Genomic DNA, 21,591 nt, shown 5'->3' with positions numbered 1-21,591 from the left:
AAATAAAACTTTGAAATAGTTTTGCATTCACCACCCCTCATTATTTATTCTGGCTTGATACACAACTGGAAACTGTCTAATCTATTGAGATGAATTCAGACTAACTAATTGACAGAAACACTTCATTAAAAAGAGGACATAGTGGTAAAAATACTTTCTAGAAGAGCACCAGAAACATTCATAAAAAGAGAAAATTGCAGCATCGAAGTGTACAGATGGTTCAGGATTAAAGGCTGCAGTTTCATTGTGAACATGGTTGAATAACCAAGAATAAAGCCAAAACATTCAAATTTATTATCTAAGGTGTTGCAAAACAATTTAAAACACAGATGGTCTTCAGACAAACAGAAGGAACAATTACATCTGTACACAAGAGTTAGATACACAAAACAGCCATTAGGTGTATTTGCATATCTTTAAACTTATGCTGCTAAATTTACCCTCAGTATTACCCTCTAATTACCCTCAGTATTACCCTCTAATTAGCATGAGTGAATTATTAACAAAGCTTACCACTTAAAATGTGTTGTAATTTAAAAATGGGTTTGTGTAAGTCGTAATGGAAGAAAGTGATTTTTTGAAATTCTTCCCTTCCCACAACTAAATCAAATATCTTGGCACAAGATGATAACAAGTTAATGATTGAAATTTTGATGCCAATTAACGTTCGAGGTAAAATTATATGGAATACTTAAAAATGTGGCAAAATCAAGAACATGAATAAATTACTCAAACAGGTAACAGAAAGGCAAGAGGCTAAACAATGAGAAGAGTGCGAAAAACAATCAATAAACAGCTGCAAATCAGAAAATACAGGATGGTGGTGGAATAGCTGATTGGCTGTGAATGACTTTCTATAGTGTGATGGACAGCACACTCGTCTGTGATTTGTATAAGGGCGTAAGAAATGAAAGCTCAGAACAGAGCCACAGATCAAACCATTCAGCTCGAGCCAGCACCAAGGTAAAGTACATTTGTCCCATCTTCTTTTATGTGAATTCTTTCTCTTGATATATCCATTAGAACAAATGAAGCTGAAGATTTAGGATAAGCAATGATGGTAATGCTGTTAACAGATTATACGTGTTCTGGTGGGTTGTATCTTACTACTGAAACTGAATGGACTGCAATATCGGCAGAATTAAGTGGGTGGCTGTAGTGGTAATAATTGAATGAGATCAATACTTTGTGTGATAAAGACAGATGTGATTTTAATGCACAGGAAACATCTGCTTTTTCAAAATGAAAACAGGATAACTATTCTAGGTGTAAGCAAAACCATTATTTATGGGTTTAATAGGAGAGGGAACAGCATTGTGGATTTCAGTCTGTAGAACATGCATAAAAACTTATAATTCCATTTCAAACAGGATTTAGCTATGAACATGATTATAACCAAGTGAATTATGGACTATTATCTCCAAAAATCTCGAGTAAATTGCAGAACACAATTTACTCAATTACTGGGGTCTTTAGCTTCTGATTTTCAGTTCGAGCTCATTACTGCAGCTGAGTGACCGATTTCATTTTTGCCACCTTTCATCTCTTATCAAAAGATGAAAATGCTGATTGCATTCCATTTGACAAATTATACGGTAATTTTAAGATTTGTCAAAATCACCATCTATGGCCTCAGAAGTAAAAGTAACATTTCTGCGAGGAGGCTGGCACTCAGCTCTTTGGTCTGTGATAGAGTTAAAGTGATGGAGTTGATCTCAGACTGGTGCTTACACAAGCCCTGAAATAAGTAAGGTTTTAAAAAAAACATCGTTGCTGGTTGAAAATTACAGTAGAATTATAGATAAGTACACACAAATTGGGAACAGGAAATGCGGTATCCTCTATAGTTAGTTGCATATTTCAGAAACATTCACAGCAAATAATATACGGAAATTATCACCAGTTCCAAAAGAAATGGATGGAATACACTTTATTCAAACAAACGTAGATGAGAACAATACTCTTGAGTAATGAATGAGTGTTCAATGATTGGTGTCTTGTTTATGCATCTGATCATTATTTTCTTTGTTGTTCATAAAGACAACATGATCATGAAATCTGAACCGCTTGTTTTAAGCACCAAATTAGTGGCCATGGCACGTGAGGTAATTAGCACTTGTGCTAATCTTATGAAGGTGAGGCAATTGCTGCTGTCAGTAAGTGTGCAGTGTCAGTGCCATACTGTGGAGCTCAGCACGCTTTGCTAAAAACTTCTCTCAATTAAATTCACATCCAGCAGGAGGAAGAGCTTCCAACACTTCTTCCTCGCCACTGCCATTCCCGTTTACTAAATCCTTCTCAGACTGGTTATTTTTCTGACAGTTCTTGCTGTTACGGTCCGAATTCTAACTGGACAGGTTCTGCCGGGGGTGTTGAAGGATATATGCTGACTTTGGGCTTCTCCACAAACCACTTGTCCCAAAGATGCAACATTCATCCAAGCAACCATTTGTTCCCAAGATGAGTGCTGACATCAGTAACCACCCCCACCCCACCCACTCCCGTGTAGTTTAACATGGCTGGGAGAATGACAGGGCACATTTAGCAGGATAACATCTGGAAAAATGAGCAAAAGGGCCAGACATTGCTCTCAGCCCATGTTTTTTATGGAAATTCTCTAATCTAAAGCACAATGAACAACTTTGTGTGACAAGTACAGTATTTCCAAATTGAGAACAGCTACTGGCAAAATTGCAACCTTGAAACAAACCAAGAACTGCTTTCAAGGTGACCACTGCAATAAAATTTTATTAACTTGTCTCCCTCTGGACCAGAGATAGAAATATTTTTCAATATCTTGTAGTCGGGGCATCACGATTGTATAAAGTGGGTCACCAAAGCTACCGGTAATCAAAGGGAATCAACTAGTATATTCCTTTTTGCCAAAATCCAAAGGGAAACAGGAGGACCTTGCTGCTCTAGTGTGCAAGGTTCCACATCACAAAGAAGTCATGAAAACTACACACAGAGATCAAGATTCAACCTGGTTTGCTGGAGTTGTGTGATTTCAGATACCTGTCTATGCTCCGGCTAATACGGCTGAATACTATATACTGCCATTAAAACATAGGAGCAGAATTAGACCATTCGATCCATTAACTGTGCTCTGCCATTCGATCGTGCTTTCTCCCTGTAACGTTTGACGCCCTTACAATCAAGAACCTATCAGCCTCCTGCTTTAAATATACCCAATGTCTTTGCCTCCATGGCTGTCTGCAGCAATGAATTCCATTGATTCACCACCCTCAGGCTGAAGAAATTGCTCTTCATCTCTGCTCTAAAGGGATATTCTTGTATTCTGAGGCTGTGCTAGGCTAGACTCCCCCATTATTGGGAACATCTTCTCAAAGTCAGCTGTATCTAGACAACACACACAAAATGCTGGAGGAACTCAGCAGGCCAGGCAGAATCTATGAAAAAGAGTACAGTCGATGATTCGGGCCGAGACCCTACATCAGGAATGGAGAAAAAAAGATGAGGAGTCAAAGTAAGAAGGAATTTAACTCTGACTTTTCATTTTTTTCCACCAGTCCTGATGAAAGGTCTCAGCATGAAACATCAACTATACAGGTGCTGCCTGGCCTGCTGAGTTCCTCCAGCATTTTGTGTATTGTTTAGATTTCCAGCATCTGCAGATTTTCCCTAATTGTGATCGGTTTGCTTTATCTAGTCCTTTCAATATTTAATAATGAGATCCCCCTCATTTTTCTAACCTCCAGCAAGTACAGGCCCAGAGTCATCAAATGCTCCACAAACATTAACCCTTTCATACCTGGGATCATTCTCATAAACCTCCTTTGGACATGCTCCAGTGGCAGCACTTTCTTAGATAAGTCGCCCAAACTATTGCCATGGGACCACCAAGGGCCTGTTGGAAAATGCCAGAAGGATTTCTCAGGATCCTATTGTGGGGTCCAAAACCCAGAGATGCCTTAAGGTACTCTTCAGAGAGGTCCTTCAGCAGGAAGACAATGGATCTAAACATTGTGGAGGAGGCAGAGGAACTGATGTAGTGGGTTGTATTGGAAGGCAGCAATAAGGACAGTTTTCGACAGGGATTCTGTTAGAGTGTATCTTTTGATTGGAGGTTCTCGTAACAAATCCAATTCAAAGGTTGGGTGCCCAGGCAGAGGAGAAATAAGTGGGGAAATTTGGCCTGTCATAACACTGCCTTGATTTGGTATTCAAGTGCCAAGGTCCCATGCTGAGTAAATGACTTCATCAGTCATTGTTTCTGAAAGTCATAACTAAAGTGAACTATGAAAGTAGCAATAAAGTTAGGCAAAGGTGACCACAAGCAACACACACAAAATGCTGGAGGAGCTCAGCAGGTCAGGAAGCATCAACGGAACAGAATAAACAGTCAATGTTTCAGGCCGAGACCCTTCATCAGGACTGGAAAGGAAAGGGGAAGATGCCAGAATAAAAAAAGAGGGAGGAGGGAGAAGGAGGGCAAGCTAGGAAGTGACAGGTGAAGCCAGGTGAGTGGTACAGATACAGGGGAGCAGAAAGGGAAGAAGGAGGGGCAGTGAGGAGAAGAGGCATGAGGTCAGAGTGAGGAATAGAGGAAGAGGGAAGGGGGAATGGAAAAAAAGCAAAAATATATATTACCGGAAGGAAAACTGATGTTCAGGCCATCAGGTTGGAGGCTGCCCAGACGGAATATGAAGTGTTGATCCTCCAGCCGGAGAGTGGCCTGATCGTGCTAGAAGAAGAAGTCAAGGACCAGCATGGCAGAACTGGAACAGGGATACGAGTTAAAATAGATGAACCCAACAGATTCACAGATGAGGTGTTGCCTCACCTGGAAGGACTGTTTAGGGCCCTGAATGCAGTTGAGGGAGGAAGTGAATGGACAGGTGTAACTCTTCTGTCACTTGCAGGAATATATGGCAGGAGGGACAGTAGTGGGGAGGGACAAATTGACAAGGGAATCGTGGAGGGAGGGTCCCCGTGGAAAGTGAGAGTAGGGAGAGGGAAGTTAAGATGTGTTTGGTGGTAGGATCCCATTGAAGATGGCGGAAGTTGAGGAGAATGATGTGCTGGATGTGAAAGCTCATGGGCTGGTAGCTGAGTACAGGAGGAACTCTATCACCGTTAAGGTGGCGGGAAGATAGGGTGAGCACAGATGTCTGGGAAATGGAGGAGATGCAGGTGAGGTGGAATCAATGGTGGAGGAAGGGAAACCATGTTCTTTGAAGAAGGAGGACAACTCTGATGTCCTGGAAATGAAAGCCTCATCCTGGGAACAGATGTGGTGGAGACAAAGGAACTGTGAAAAGGGAATAGTATTTTTACTGGAGACAGGTTGAGAAGAGTTATCATCAAGATTGCCATGGGAATCAATAAAAGATGTTGGTTGACAGTTTGTTGCCAGAGATGTAGACAGAGAGATCGAGAAAGGGGAGGGAGGTGTCAGAAATGGACCAAGTGAACTTAAGGGCAGGGTGGAAGCAAGATTGATGAAATTGGCAAGCTCAGCATGGGCTCATGAAGCAGCACCATTGCTGTCATCAATGTAGTCCACGAGGCACTAAGCACTCCTTGTCTATCAATGAAACACAAACAAAATACAGTGTAGGAATTGATCATTTATCTCGGAGAAGTTTCTACACAATAATTGTTCTGAACTAATCAAAGGCACCAACATCTAACACACACAAAATGCTGGTGGAATGCAGCAGGCCAGGCGGCATCTATAGGGAGAAGCACTGTCGACGTTTCGGCCCGAGACCCTTCATCAGGACACCACACCAACATGTTCACTCACTCTGCTTGTAAGGTTTTCTCAGCCTATCAATCAGTGGAATTATTTAGTCCAATCAATGTTATTTCTATGTTATATTGACTATCCTGTTATACATACTATTTATTATAAATTACTATAAATTGCACATTGCACATTTAGATGGAGAGGTAATGTAAAGATTTTTACTCCTCATGTATATAAAGGATGTAAGTAATAAAGTCAATTCAATTCAATACCTTCATTGGGATTCTTAGAGAAGTGCTCTGATGAAGATTTCTACATCAGATATTTAATTATCATCCAAAAGATTTCCATCACTGTACTGTCAATGGCAGAAGATTTCAATTCTGTAACTTTATATTTTGTGTTAACATTGAGCTGAATGGACCCAACAGACCTACTGGCTTCAGTAACCATTCAGTGAAACGATGATGCTCGTTTGGCATGGCGTATCTTCTCCTCTCTTGTTGTGCTGTTGTGTTATCCTGAGCGGTGGCTCAATCTTGGATTCTAGAAAGATAAAGATAAAAAAGAGAGCATTGAACTGGTGATTGCAGACCCAAACAGGTACAGGACATGGGCCGAATATTTATTATTGTAAGGGATGGATGCATGTTAAAGATCCTACAGGTGCTTTCAAACCTCTTGTATGTGTAACATCCTTAGTGGTCTTAGGGTAACAATGTGAACAATCCAAAGGTGCACAGGCATTCCCTCTCTCAAAGCAGACATACATTGCGAGTCACCTTATCCTGTCTGAGCCCAGCAAGGTTGGGACCAAACTGTACTGTAGAATGGAAGAGCATAATTTAAAGGATGGAACATCTAAGAAAGTTGAAATTGAATTTCAGGAAAAGAATGTTGAATCTTTCATCATTATGATCACACATTAACAATATAAAGGCAATGTTGCCCATCCAAAACTTTCACTGGCATTTGTGAACCAAATTTGTCGACACTGAATCTGATTTATGCTGACATAAGTAAGCATGGATTAACCAGGCAACAACTGTTCACCTCCCGGCTTCTCACTTGATCCCCTCTTGCCCCCTCACCTGGTTTCACCTATCACCTCCCAGCTAGTACTCCTTCTTAGTTCGGCTTCTTTCCAGTCCTGATGAAGGGTCTCAGCCCAAAGCATTGACCATTTATTCACCTCAATAATGCTGCCTGATCTGCTGAGTTCCTCCAGCATTTTGCGTGTTTTGCTGTGAACTTGCAGCATCTGCAGAATTTTTTGTGCTAATGAAGGTTTAGTGTTCTTGCTTAGGAGTGATCCAATTTCATACGACCGACATTTTTATCAAAACTCATAAAATGTTCTCATGAAAAAACTGCAGGTGCTTTGTTTGGTCTACAATGGCACATTAAATCCCATCCACTACAACTTCTACCTCTCTGTCTTGGCCTTCTGCATTGCTTCAACATAGCCCAACATAAACTCAAGAAACAGCACATTAACGTCTGACAGGATGGGGTGCATCTCTCAGGACTCAACTCAATAATTTCATACAACCAGCCTTTTTTGGCCACTTGTAATACAAGGCCATCTACCTGTAACATTAACACGGATTTTTCTATACACAGATGCCACTTAATCTGTTAAGTATTTCCTGCATATATTTTCCATCAACTGCTTCTCTCTGCTCCAATATGTTGGATTGTTTATTTTCACTCAACTAACCTTACCTTTCATTTATACTTCTCTGGAAAAATCAGCGATAACTAACAAAGTGTCTTCTCTTTTCTCATTCACTCTTAAGAAGCACCTAAGTCATTGTGTCACCTAGACAAGTTTGGGTTTTCACCCCATCATAGATATTCCATCTTTCCTCTAGATAGAGGCCATTGTTATTTTTGCATTTCCCTCCACAGAAGCTGCCCAATCTCATGAGAATCTCCAGCATGTTGTCTTTCTATGTCAGATTGACCTTGGTTCTTCTCATTACAAACCGGTGCTCAGATTTAAAGAATTACCACAAGTGAGTTAATGGAGAGGTTCTGGAGTCAGTGTTACCTCTTTTAGTTGAATGAAGAAGGAAACAGAGGAAAACTTAAAACATAGATTATAATTTCACATGTTCAAAAGCTAACCAGATGATAGGAGTATATGAAATTCACTTTATCGATGCTTTTATCAGAAATTCTACAGCAAATATTGATTTCACATTTTCATGACAATGTTGGTAAATGTAGCAAGACAAATTATAACAAATATACTCAAAGATAACAGTTAATTGTAATTATATACCAGAATAATATTGCTGACATCAGAAAGCAATTTTGGTTTATTATTAAAATAACCTTGAATAACAAAACACCAGAGAGTGGAATCAGTAATGACGTCTGTAAGTGTGCAGTCTGCATTCATAACTTTGATTAGAATAGTGCTGCGGCTTTTAACACTGTATTGTGAAAAATATAATGCAAAACTGAAGAGAAGGGCTGTGTAAAATGTAATAGAATTTTTGGTTCTTAAATATGAATTAGTTTGATTTGTGATGGTTCATGCACACCATCCACCTGCAAATAAATTAATTTACTTTAATAAAAAAAAAGCAGTAAGTGTTGTCTGGAACATAATGAGCTAATTATGCAGGCGTTGATTGTCAAGAATACAGGCTGGACTGTTCAAGACCATAAAACCATAAGACGCAGGAGCAGAATTAGCCATTTGGCCCATCGAGTCTGCTTCGGCATTTGATCACGATTTCTTTATCCCCCTCAACCCCATGTCCTGCCTTCTCGCTGTAACCTTTGACTCTCTTACTACTTAAGAAACTATCAACCTCCGCTTTAAATATTCCCAATGAATTGGCCTCCACAGTTGGTTGTGGCAATGATTCACCACCCTCTGTCTAAGGAACTTCCTCCTCATCTCTGTTTTAAAAGATGTCCGTCTATTCTGAGGCTGTGCCCTCTGGTCCTAGACTCTCCCTCTTTTGGTAACATCCTCTCCACATCCACCCTAACTAGGCTTTTAATAGTCAGTAGATTTCAATTAGATCCTCCCTCATTCTTCAAAACTCCCAACAATTACAGGCTCAGAGACATCAAAATAGTCTCATATGTTAACCCTTTCACTACTGGGCTAATCCTCATAAACCTCCTCTGGACACGCTCCAGTGTCAGCACATCCCTTTTTACATATGGAGCCGAAAACTCCAAGCGCGGTCTGACCGTTTCCATATAGATCCTCAGCATTACATCCTCTTGAAATGAATGCTGACATTGTATTTGCCTTTCTAACTACTCAACCTACAAGTTAATCCTCAGGGAGTCCTGCACTAGGACTCCCAAGTCCCTTTGCATGTCTGATTTCTGAATTTGCTTCCATTTAGAAAATAGTCCAAACTTTACTTTTTCTACCAAAATGCACAACCATACTCTTCCCTACCCTGCATTCCATCTTTGCCTGTTCTCCCAGTCTACTGTAAGTCTCTCTGCAGACTCCCTGCTTCCTCAATGTTACCTGCTCTTCCACCCATCTTTGCATAAACTGCAAACCTGGCCAGAAAACTATAAATTCCTCCATCCAGATCACCAACATGAAATGTGAAAAGTAGCAGACCCAGCTTAGATCCCAGTAGAACACTATGTCACCAGCAGCCAACCAGAAAAGGCTTCCTTTATTCCTACCCTTCACCTCCTGCCAGTCAGCCAAATATTTGTCCATGCTAGTATTTTTCCTGTAATACCATAGGCTCTTGATTAGCAGGCTCATGGGTGACATCTTGTCAAAGGCCTTCTGCAAATCCAAGTTAACAACATCCACTGATTCTCCTCTGTCTATCTTGCCTGTTATTTCCTCAAAGAATTCCAACAAATTTGTCAGGCAATATTTCTGCTTACAAACTGATACTGACTTCAGTCTGTTTTATCACGTACCTCAAAGAACTCCAAAATATTATCCTTAATAATGTACTCAAACATCTTGCCAACTACTGAAGTCAGGCTAACAGGCCTATAATTTCCTGTCTTTTGCTTCCCACTCTTCTTAAGGAGAATTAACTCCTGTTTGAACAAGGACCTGGACTCAATGCAATTTGCCTGCCACCAAAACAGATCTACAGCAAAAGCAATCTCACTGACTCACTGCATCTGGACAAGAGGAATACCCACCACAGGCTGCTGTTTGTTGATTACTGCTCAGCCTTCCCTCAGTACCCCTCAATAAGCTTCAAAACCTGGGCCACTGTACCTCCCTCTGAGCCATAGCCCCAGCCAGCCCCATCATAGACAGTCCTCCTCACCTTCAAGGACATCTTCAAGAGGCAGCGCCTCAAGAATATGACGTCCAACATTAAGGACTTTTGCCATCAAGGACATGCCCTCTTCTCATTACTAGCATCAGAATGTGATACAGGAGCCTGAAGACCCACGCTCATTGTTTTAGGAACAACTTCCTCCCCCCACTCCCCATTATCAGCTTTCTGAAAGGTCCATGAACACATAAACACTGCACTGTTGTTTCTCTTTTGACCTCTTTATTTATTTATTCTAACACAGTAATTTTTGTCTTGCACTATACTCATGCCATACAACAACACATTTTGTGACATATGTCAACGATAATAAACCTGATTCCATTTCTAACTAAACAGATTCTACTTCTTAAGTGCATACCCAATACAGGACCATGCTTCACTCTGCAAATAAGAAATTGATTAACCATGAATAAGAATGTATGCAATTGGCAGTAAGAGGCTGTTTCAATGATTCACCTGATAACATAACAAGCAACAATAAAACCCCTATGTAAAAAAATCTGAAAGACATTGTCTGTGTTCTTCCCAATTACACGTCATGCACATTAAAATATTTGTTGAAATGTAAGTTATTCTAGTAAGACTGAATAACAGTAAAAATTAATTGTAGCTCTTAAGAGCTACCTTAACCATCAATACCAATTCCAATCAATAGAGAACATTGCCAGCAATCAAACCAGGATTTTAAGCTTTGCATACCCGGATGGTGTGAGAGTTCCAATGATCCACAGCTTCAACATTTCTCCAAGTGTGTACAACCTGATCAACAAGCGATAATTACCCAATAATCACAATGATCAATTTCTAGCATGAATGATTAAAGACTATTGCATTGAGCATGATGATTTTGACATCTATATGTAATGCAGTTTGATAATTAAAAGATGATCTAAAGCAGATTAAAAAAAAACATCTCCAGCAGAACAAGTGGCAGCTCACGTGGACAAAAATCTTCCCAAGGCCATGGTTTCATCCCAGAGATCACATGACCTTTATAAACCCTTGGTTTTGATATCTGTTAATCCATAATGTTCTGTAAGCTCAAAATTGTAACTTTTACATTAAATGACCACTAAGGACTTTAATTAGATTGCAGCCTCTTAATTCTGCTTGGTTTCTTGTCCTGCACCCTGCCCATATTGGTCACAACCCAGATTGTAACTTTCCTAATGTTCCTATTTTAACTGTGCATCCACTAATCCTGATGGCTGATACATATAAAACTAACTTCTTTTGAAAATGGGCATTTTATTAGCTACTTCCATTCTAATAATATTCAATGACCTGATCCTAATGATGTAAAAGATTCATAAATTCCTTCCCTGGGTTCTTTCAGCACGCCAGTGTAAATTTCAACTTTTTCACTAAGTGTTGCTTTTAAGGCTTATTGTGCTATTTTGCTATTGCATGCAGATTTAGATATTCTGTTTGATGAAGCCATAATACAGAACAATGAACAAGTCACGATTCTCCTAACTGTCTTGCACAATTACTATTCCGCATTCTCTTCCCTTGCTGCATTCTTCTGATCAATCTCCATTTTTATTTATTTCACACATGTACTTTCTCCCGGAAGAACTGAATTGTCACAACATTGGAAGGAGGCCAGTGAGGCCTCTGCATCAGTATTCCACTCAGTCCCACACACCAGCTTCAAATGATACCAAGAACATTTAATTCCACGTCCAATTTCATCTCCCATGTGCCCACCCATTACACCAGTCTGACAATCTTCCTCTTGAAGTCTATCGCTATCTTCCTTACTGCAGAGCAGCCTCCAATCTGAAAAATAACCATTCCCCACAAGTCTCTTTGCATTCCGTCTCAGTCCACATTAATTCCACCACTTATATTACAAAAGCTTCTCTTTTGGTGTGTAGCTCAATGTATGAACAGTCTGGAATTACATTAAGATGGACACCTTTGCTCCTCTGACAGCTCTTGTAACATGACTCGTCATGTTCCGGTATTAGTGTGCGTGAACCACTCCATGAAGATGTTACAGAGATTATCCTTTAGCTGTACTACTCTTCAACAGTCTTCCTTAATTCATCAATTGCCAGAAAAGCTGACTACCGAGTGCAGTCACATTTCTACCTTAAGGAATACTAATCGTCAGGTTTTTGGTAATGTTAAATTAAGAGTTTTATTTTAAGCTGCTTTAATTTAGCAAAAATATAGTAGGAATTTGTTTTAAGAAATCTGAAAGTCACAAACATGTGGCACCTCAGTGGTTCATGATTATAACCTAACTTCTTTTTGTTAACCATGAGAACCAGTATTTTCAGCTTGAAATATTCAGAATACATTCAGCAGCTTTTGATGATATTTAATCTTTAAAGCACATTGAAGCTCAGAACCAGAGGCCAGTGGGGCAGTCCAGCTAGTGGGAATAGGAAGGTTAAAGATGCTGGAAATCCAAAATAACACACAAAAAGTGCTGGAGGAACTTAGCAGGCCAGGCAGCTTCCATGGAAGTGGACAGACAGTTGACGTTTCAGGCCATTCCCTTCAGTTCTGGAAGGGAAGGGGGAAGATGGCAGAATAAAAGGTGGGAGGAGGGGAGGAAGGATGGCTAGGTGATAGGTGAAGCCAGGAGGGTAGGAAAGGTAAAAGACTAGAAACTGATAGGAGAAAGGGAAGGAGGAGGGGCACCAGGGGGAGGCAACAGGCGGGTGAGAAGAGATAAGAGGCCAGAGTGAGGAAATGGAAGAAGAGGGAACAGGGAGGGAATGGAAGGTGTTGCCCCTCCACTGTGAGGGTGAATTCATCGTGGCATGAGGTGGCCCTGGACCGATGTGACAGAGTGGGAATTGGAGTCAGAATTAAAATATTTAGCCACCAGGAAGTTCTGCTTTTGGCGGCTGAGCAGAGATACTCGACAAAGTGGTCCCTCAATTTACAATGGGTCTCACCTGAGGCCGCATCAGAAGCACTGGACCCAATGGACGACCCCAGCAGGTATGCAGGTGAAGTGTTGCCTCACCTGGAAGGACTGTTTGGGGCCCTGAATGGAGGTGATGGGGGGAGCTGAATGGCACTTTGGCCACTTGCAGGGATAAGTACCAGGAGGGAGATACTGGGGAGGGATGAATGGACAAGTTAATCATGGAGGGAGTGATCACTGCAGGAAGCAGGTTGTGGGGAAGGTGAAGATAGGTTTGGTGGTAGGATCCCTTTGGAGATGGCGGAAGTTGTGGAGAATGATGTGTTGGATACAGAGGGTCATGGGGTGGTAGTTAAGGGCAAGAGGAACTGTATCACTGTTAAGGTGGTGGGAAGATGGTGTGAGTACAAATGTGAGTGTTCCATCGGCCAAAAGTGGGATTTCCTGGTAGCCAAACATTTTAATTACAATTCCCATTCCTATTCCAAAATGTTTGTCCATGGCCTCCTCTTGTGCCACGAAGGGCCACCTTAAAGGTCAATGAGCACAATCTTATATTCTGCCTGGTTAGCCTCCAACCTAATGGCATGAATATTAATTTCTCCTCCCCCTCCCCTCTTCTTCTATTCCCCACTCTAGCCTTTTACCTCTTCTCGCTTGCATATCACCTGCCCCTGGTACCCCTCCTCCTTCCCTTTCTCCTATGGTCCACTCTCCTCTCCTATCATATTCCTTCCTCTCCAATCCTTTCCTACTCACCTGGCTTCATATATCACCTTCTAGCTATCCTCCTTCCCTTCCCTTTCCCCCATCTTTTTATTCTGGTGTCTTCCCCCTTCCTTTCCAATCCTGAAGAAGGGTCTCAGCCCGAAACTTTGACTGTTTGGTCATTTCCATGAACGCTGCCTGACCTGCTGAGTTCCTCCAGCACTTTTGGTGTGTTGGATTAGGAAGGTTATAGCTTTTGTTCTCTTGGACGAGTAGATTGGGGACAAGTATGGATTATATTTTTCCATAAGCACTATGAAATCTGTGAATAAACAATCTGTTGTCTGTTGGCTTCCCTTTTATAAGTCACAGGCCCAATAATATGCATACCCAGCTGGGATGCAATTGATTCAAGCTAAGAACCTAACTGGCTGTGCTGCCCTGCTGTTGAGCTCCACCAGGTGCTGACCTGTATCCTTTTTCACAACAGACACTCCTGCATGGATAATTTCCATCTCCATAATGTCAGCTAGAAATCTGATGCCAATAACTCCAAATTGGAGTGCAATACTGCAGCTAACATTAAACAGCTGAAGACATGCTTAGCACTGGAAAGAACATCCAACATTACTATTTAAAAGCAACACACACTAAATGCTGGAGGAGCTCAGCAGGCTAGGCTGCATCTATGGAATAAAGTACAGTTGACGTTTCAGGCCGAGACCCTTCGGCAGGATTGGATGATCCTTTTTTTGCTTTTTTAGAAGGATCATTAGCCAAGTGTAGATCCATTATTGATTGAATTCTGCTGATTGTTGCTTCAATTCAATTGGTGCCTAAAGTCTATGTGGTTCCATTGTTTAAAAAGGGTTCTAAGAGTAAACCTAGCAATTATAGGCCTGTCAGTTTGACGTCAGTGGTGGGTAACTTAATGGAAAGTATACTTAGAGATGGTATATATAATTATCTGGATAGACAGGGTCTGATTAGAAACAGTCAACATGGATTTGTGCATGGAAGGTCATGTTTGACAAATCTTATTGAATTTTTTGAAGAGGTTACGAGGAAAGTTGACAAGGGTAAAGCGGTGGATGTTGTCTATATGGACTTCAGTAAGGTCTTTGACAAGGTTCCGCACGGAAGGTTAGTTAGGAAGGTTTAATCAGACAGACAGACAGACAGACATACTTTATTGATCCTGAGGGAAATTGGGTTTTGTTACAGCTGCACCAACCAAGAATAGTGTAGAAATATAGCAATATAAAACCATAAATAATTAAATAATAATAAGTTAATCATGCCAAGTGGAAATAAGTCCAGGACCAGCCTATTGGCTCAGGGTGTCTGACACTCCGAGGGAGGAGTTGTAAAGTTTGATGGCCACAGGCAGGAATGACTTCCTATGATGCTCAGTGTTACATCTCGGTGGAATGAGTATCTGGCTGAATGTTAGGTATTAATATTGACGTAGTAAAATCATTAGGTATTACTATTGAAGTAGTAAAATGGATTCAACAGTGGCTGGATGGGAGATGTCAGAGAGTAGTGGTGGATAACTGTTTGTCAGGTTGGAGGCCAGTGACCAGTGGTGTGCCTCAGGGATCAGTATTGGGTCTAATGTTGTTTGTCATATACATTAATGATCTGGATGATGGGGTTGTAAATTGGATTAGTAAGTATGCAGATGATACTAAAGTAGGTGGTGTTGTGGATAATGAAGTAGGTTTTCAAAGCTTGCAGAGAGATTTAGGCCAATTAGAAGAGTGGGCTGAACGATGGCAGATGGAGTTTAATGCTGGTAAGTGTGAGGTGCTACATTTTGGTAGGAATAATCCATATAGGACATACATTGTAAATGGTAGGGCATTAAAGAATGCAGTAGAACAGAGTGATCTAGGAATAATGGTGCATAGTTCCCTGAAGGTGGAATCTCATGTGGATAGCGTGGTGAAGAAAGCTTTTGGTATGCTGGCCTTTATAAATCAGAGCATTGAGTATAAATGTTGGGATGTAATGTTAAAATTGTACAAGGCATTGGTAAGGCCGAATTTGGAGTATTGTGTACAGTTCTGGTCACTGAATTATAGGAAAGATATCAACAAAATAGAGAGAGTACAGAGGAGATTTACTAGAATGTTACCTGGGTTTCAGCACCTAAGTTACAGGGAAAGGTTGAACAAGTTAGGTCTTTATTCTCTGGAATGTAGAAGGTTCACGGGGGGACTTGATAGAGGTATTTAAAATAATGAGGGGGATAGATCGAGTTCACATGGATAGGCTTTTTCCATTGAGAGTAGGGGAGATTCAAACAAGAGGACATGATTTGAGAGTTAGGGGGTAAAAGTTTAAGGGTAACATGAGGGGGAATTTCTTTACTCAGAGAGTGGTAGCGGTGTGGAATGAGCTTCCAGTAGAACCAGTAGAGGCAGGTTTGGTATTGTCATTTAAAGTAAAATTGGATAGGTATATGGACAGGAAAGGAATGGAGGGTTATGGGCTGAGTGCGGGCCAGTGGGAGTAGGTGAGTGTAAGCATCAGCATGGACGAGAAGGGCTGAGATGGCCTGTTTCCATGCTGTAATTGTTATATGGTTATATATGGTCTACAGGGGAAGGCTGGGCCATCCAATATTGGCAACATTAGTAGAGTGTTGGGAGTACTTCATTTGTAACGTCTTCAGTTTTGTGTGGATGGGAAATAAATGGCACCAAATCTTGGGTTGTTTAATGTGGATTATGGTCCCGGAGTACCCCTTTCTGTCACTCCTGCATGGTTTTTCCCTTTGCCTGTGGATGATTTAAGCTTTCAAGAAACAATTAGGATGAAAATTGATTCTATATCGATGGCACAGGAGATTCAGCAATAAGTGCGAGGAAGATATTATTGTTTCTTACATATCTATACAGATGCTTTTTAAAAAAGATTCAATGGCACGTCATTCAGGTGTTTTTGTCTATGCTTTAAAGTTTCAGGTGACTATTAAGAAAAGATCATCTGACAAAGTATCTGTTTTCTCAACTGAGATGGTTGCTATCATTTTAGCCTTGGAACTGGCCAAAGAAGTAAGCTCTGATTTTGTGCCACTGACCTCTGATTCGTTCTTGGTTTTGACATCTGTTAAAACAGCTACTTAAAATTATGAACAGGTGAAATTCTGAGCTGCTGGAAATCCAAAGCAACACACACAAAATGCTGGAGAAACTCAGCAGGTCAGGCAGTATCCATGGAAATGAATAAAAAGTCGATGTTTCGGGCCAAGACCCTCGTCCCATCCTATCTTCTGTGTCCTACAATTAAGTTGATTAAACCTCTTCCTACCCTGTCTCCTGTAAAAATGATATTCCTTTGCCTTTGTCTCCAATGCATCTGTTCCTAGGACGTGGCTTCCTTTCCAGGACATCAGAGTTGTCCTCCTTCTTCAAAGAACAAGGTTTCTCTTCCTCCACCATTGATGCTGCCCTCACCTGGATCTCTTCTATTTCCCGTACATCTCTGCTCACCCCATCTTCCTGCCACCTGAACAGTGATAGAGTTCCTCTTGTCCTCACCTATCAACCTATGATCTCCAAAGGGACCCTACTGCCAAGCATACTTGTGTATGTGGCTTTATCTCCCCCCTCTCTGCAGGGATTGCTCCCGTTGTGATTCTCTTATCCATTCATCCCCCCCCCCCCCCCCCCCGCTAATCTCCCTCCCGGTACTTATTCCTGCAAGTGGCCAAAGTGCTACAACTGCCCAGTCACCTCTTCCCTCACCTGCATTCAGGGACCCAGACAGTCCTTCCAGGTGTGGCAACACTTCACCTGTGAATCTGCTGGGGCCGTCCTTGTGTCTGGTGCTCCTGAAGCTGCCTCAGGTGAGACCCGTTATAAATTGGGGGACCTCTTCGTCAGGTACTTCCGCTCCATCCGCCAAAAGCAGAACTTCCCAGTGGCCAAATGTTTTATTTATGATTCCGATTCCCAATCTGACATGTCGGCCCACGGTCTCTTCTTGTGCCATGGTGAGGGTGGAGGAGCAACACCTTATGTTCCATCTGGATAACCTCCAACCTGATGGCAGGAATATCAATTTCTCTTTCCAGAAAAAAAATTCCCTCTCCCTCCCCTCTTCTTCTCTTCCCACTCTGGCCCCTTATCTCCTCTCCCCTGCCTGTCACCTCCCCCTGGTGCCCGTCCTCCTTCCCTTTCTCCAATGGTCCACTCTCCTCTCCTATCAGATTCCTCCCTCTCCAGCCCTCTACCTTTCCTACTCACCTGGATTCACCTATCACCTTCTAGCTGTCCTCCTGTCCCTCCCCCCATCTTTTAATTCTGGTGTCTTCCCCCTTCCTTTCCAATCCTGAAGAAGGGTCTCAGCCTGAAACTTTGACTGTTTGGTCATTTCCATGAATGCTGTCTGACCTGCTGAGTTCCTCCAGTATTTTGTGTGTGTTGGAATAGGAAGGTAACAGCTTTTGTTCTCTCAGTCGAGTAGATTAGGTATAAATATGAATTATACTTTCCATTGGCATCATGAAATCTGCGAATAAGTAAACTGTTTGTTGTCTTCCCTTTTATAAGATACAGGCCTGATAATATGTATATCCAGCTGAGATGCAATTGATTCTCACTGGTACCATCAGGTAGGAGGTACAGAAGCCCGAAGGCACACACTCAGCGATTCAGGAACAGCTTCTTCCCCTCAGCCATCCGATTCCAAAGTGGATATTGAATCTTTGGACACGACCTCACTTTTTTTTAATGTACAGTATTTCCATTCTTGCACTTTTTAAAATCTATTCAATAAACATAATTGATTTACTTATTATTATTATTTTTATTTTATTATTTTTTTCTCTCTCTGCTAGATTATGTATTGTATTGAACTGTTGCTGCTAAGTTAACAAATTTCACATCACATGTCGGTGATAATAAACCTGATTCTGATTCAAGCTAAAAGCCTAATTCAAAGATTCAAAGGTTGAATTTAATGTCAGAGAACTGTATACAATATACATCCTGAAATGCTTTTTCTTCGCAAACATCCGCAAAAACAGAGAAGTGCCCCAAAGAATGAACGGCAGTTAAACGTGAGAACCCCAAAGTCCCCCCAGCTCCCCCCTCCCACACATAAGTGGCAGCAAGCAATGATCCCCTCTCCCCCATCAGCAAAAAAAAGTGCATTGATACCGAGCCCAAGCGTGAGCTAAGCAATAGCAAAGACACAGACCAAAGTTACTCCAAAGGCTTCACATTTCATCCAACATTCAACAAACCACACGTTCTCTCTCTCTTCCTGGCAAGGGAGAAGGAGGTGTCCCCCATTTTCACAGCGAGTGGGAGACATAACAACAACCTGCTGGTTTATGATGTTAAAAGTCCGTTTCGTCGCTTTTTTCGAGCTCTGTGTCCGAAGATCGGAAAGACCTCTGGTCTTCGGGCCCACAGCAAAAGATTTTCTGGCCTCCCCGATGACACAGGAGTCTCCTGCCGTGACACCGACCCTCGATCTGCCCGTCTCCAGAGCCCTGAGATCTTAGGCTTCCAAACATGATCAAGACTCTCAGGCCAAACCCTTGGCATGTCGAATAATGGCCAGTCGTGGAACCCCGAGAATGGGTCCCATTCCCACAAAGAACCGAAGTCGGCGTGTAACTCCAGGTCAGGGTCTTCAAAAGAACCCTGAAAGGGAAAAATAAAGATATTAAAGGTAGAAACAGAGCTGTTTCCAAAGATGCAAGCAAAGGAGTCGCTGTTAGGCGCTATTACTCCTCCTAAGCTCCGCCTTCAAATTGCGTGGCATTTTGTGAAAGGTACATCAAATTGTAGGTCAGACATTCTTCTAGAGAATGGACATCTGCTGAGGTTGCAGGGTCTAGGTTTATTTGTCCATTTCTTCTGATCCCTGTCTATTTTGGGGTTGAAGGAAATGAAGTGGCAGAAAGTAATAACTTAAAATTAAGAGTGTAAATGTAGTGATGTCTTTGAATAAAGAGGAGGTGAAAGCCATAATTGAAACATCTATTTGATCTCTGGGCAACAAGGGAAAGAAAGGACAGCATTGATATAAAGTTCAAAGGAGGGTAGGAACTCACTGGGATATGAGTACAACAGGAGGGAAGAAGATGTACATACAGGTTAATGTATTGGACATACCATGTTAATCCTTGTTCAGAACTAATATGCATGAATTAGGCCTTTGTAGTGACTTGGCAAGCATTAGCGTAGTGTAAACTGTTAGAATGCAGATCCCATGAGGTGCAAAGGAAACATCTAATTGCTAAATTGAGATCTTTGGTACAGACCAGTTTACCACAGACGGTCTGTTAGATATCACCTGCCATCATAATGTAACACTCACCCAACAGGCTGGTATATGTCTAGGGGAAAAGGAGATCCAGCCACACACCACCCCCCACCTCCCGTACATGCAGGTGCTGTGAGAATCAAGTTTATGCCTCGCGCCCGCACACAGTATCAAATTCACACCAGATACCGTTATGAAATACACTTTAAAGAGTTTACTAAAACTAAAAGAGTACTAGGCAATACAATATATATGAAAGGAAAGAAATAAAACAAAAGGCGCCAACTTATCAAAGTTCAGTCAGTTTAGTGCACATCGTTGGAGCTCAACCATCGAACCATTCAACCCCTCATCGCTTGCCTCCGACCTCCATGTCTTCACACCTGGGACCACCCCCGGTGGTCAACCAAGCAGTGCAGCGCACGTCCACCTTCCTCGGCGTCTTCCTCTCGATTCTCCCCAAAAGACCGCGAAACCCCCCCCCCCCCCCCCAAGTTCCCAGTCTCACAAGACAAAATAACATTCCCCATTGGTTAACAAATGAATACAATCCCCATATCAGCAAGTCTAAAGCTAAACAACTGCGAGAGAAACACTTATCAGACAAAGAAGCATTCCTACTCTTAACAAACCAAAGAAGCCATTTTGAGTAACATACACAGGACATTGTACAATAATATATGTAAGTGCATATTTGACTTTCGGAGAAGTATTAGGCTTTTAGATATTAGCTGAGATTTTTGGGGGGAGGGGCGTACTTCCTGACTCTTTGCTCTGCACTCCAGCTCAGTAGGGGGCAGTAATGTACCTTAGGTTGGTCTGCCAACCGCCATTAAACATGGAAGGCTCTTCACCTTGAATTGTCCTAGTAGTCTGAAATGGAAAATCGGAAAAGGTAGTATGTGAAGGCAATCAGGATAACCTGTGTTTAGTAGGAACACAGTTTCCACGATGTTGAAAATATAGTGAAAAGTACAGAGGTAATCTGTGCATCACTATACTAGCCATTGCTTGTTACTATTAGGTAGACTCTGTAATTTTCATGTCTTGAAATTTGACAGAATTCTTTGTGATTTCTTATACATTTGTGACCTAAGACATTTTAACAACTTTGTATGAGCCTGATGCAATGTAATGGTGTCATAAGCTTAATGGAGCCAGCTTTAAGTGTAGTGTCTCTGCTGGTAACCTCAAAGATGGGAAAAATTATCTTGATCTTCAAACCGAAAGAAAGTGATGGCTTCAAGGCAGCTAGGTGGGCAGTATTATTCCATGGCAGTGATTCAGCATCTAAAGGCTTGTTCCTTTGTGTGTGGTACTTTGCCTGGTGTACTCTGTGGATCCAGCTAGAATGATAAAAGGCTAATTAGCTGCTCTCCTCAGTGAGGAGAACAATTTATTTCTTTTCTTCTTTCATGCTATGTGTCCACCATTCTGCAAATTGGGTTTCATTCTTTGAAACGTTGTAACTTAACGTGCAGGCATTGATTACCAATGACATTCAACTAACTTCGTATGTTGTGCAGCAAAATGTGAGTTTCTGGATTTATTTTCACTTTTATAGAAGGCAGCCAAAAAAAACTATGTTGAAGTTGCATTGAAGTATTTTTTTTAACAAGGTGAAGCCTGTTGTGCCTCCACAAACTATTTTATTCCAACTTGAAACCAACTGCTTTTCCACTCCCTCCAGG

At 41.5% G+C, this 21,591-nt stretch overlaps 1 protein-coding gene across 1 annotated transcript in view; it reads left to right on the top strand.

Annotated features, from left to right (window-relative positions):
- The first annotated feature begins 911 nt into the window (after window positions 1-911).
- The window catches only part of LOC140739585 (RYamide receptor-like), a 70,654-nt gene continuing 49,974 nt past the window's right edge, over window positions 912-21,591 (top strand). The window contains exon 1 of the mRNA XM_073067983.1: window positions 912-963. The gene's annotated coding sequence lies outside the window, so the exon portion shown is untranslated. The remainder of the gene's footprint in view (window positions 964-21,591) is intronic.

Source organism: Hemitrygon akajei, chromosome 15 (assembly GCF_048418815.1).
Source record: "Hemitrygon akajei chromosome 15, sHemAka1.3, whole genome shotgun sequence".
Classification (NCBI taxonomy): Eukaryota; Metazoa; Chordata; class Chondrichthyes; order Myliobatiformes; family Dasyatidae; genus Hemitrygon; species Hemitrygon akajei.
The sequence above is the reverse complement of the archived record's forward strand: the minus strand, read 5'-3'. Positions and strand labels throughout refer to the sequence as shown.